Source organism: Myotis lucifugus, unplaced genomic scaffold (assembly GCF_000147115.1).
Source record: "Myotis lucifugus unplaced genomic scaffold, Myoluc2.0 scaffold_90, whole genome shotgun sequence".
Lineage (NCBI taxonomy): Eukaryota > Metazoa > Chordata > Mammalia > Chiroptera > Vespertilionidae > Myotis > Myotis lucifugus.
This window is the reverse complement of record NW_005871138.1, coordinates 4,581,009-4,581,850: the sequence shown is the minus strand read 5'-3', so window position 1 is coordinate 4,581,850 and position 842 is coordinate 4,581,009.

The following is an 842-nucleotide window of genomic DNA, read 5'->3' as shown; positions in this document are numbered from 1 at the left end:
CTTTTATGTTCACCTCACAAATAGAGGACCAAGTAGCAGCTGGGCGCTAAGTTCCACGCTGGCTCCTGAGTGAGCAAAAGGCTCACTCCCTTCTCTCCAAATAGCATCCCCTGCTCCATCCTGACCCACTTCCGGCCTCCTGGCCCTCCCCAGCCAGGCAGTGGTGGAGAGGTCGGTAGGAGGTAAGGGAGTGCAGACTGCCAGTGCAGACAACTCTGGATGAAAAGCGGAGGAGCAACAGACCAGCTGCCAACAGGTGATGTGAGGAGTGAGGGGGCTTCTTGTGGGTGTGCGAGAGGGACCCTGTTTCATCACCTCTTGCCCGGCCATGGGAGCCATCCCATTTCTGTCCAGGATCCCATGAGGTGGGGCAGGTTCTGGACCCCTCCTGAGAACTTCAGTTTATAGACCGTTCCTATGCCCCCCCCCCCCCCCCCCAGTCATTAAAGGGGGCAGCATCCTTCTTCCTTCTCCCAGTGGTTTCCGTCTTGGGAACTCTGGAGGCAGCGGAGCCCATGCATCTGGAGCTCCATAACTGACAAAAAAGTCCTTGCCTCAGTTTCCTCTTATGTAAAGTGAGAGTTTAAGCGAGCAATCTCCCAGGGCCCCTTTCGCAGGGACTCGGATCAGTGGGACAAGTAGCAGCCCCTCGCCCCCCGACCCCCACCCCAGACAGCACCCATCTCCGAAGGTGTTCCTCCCTCTCCCCCGCCACCCCAAGCCGCGTGGGGCCCACTGTCACCTTAACTATTTAGGGCGAGGGGTGCCCCACTTCTGGGGAGGAGTGGCTTAGGGGCTTCTCTCTCCTCTCACCTTGGTGGCGAAAGGCGGGACGGAAAGGG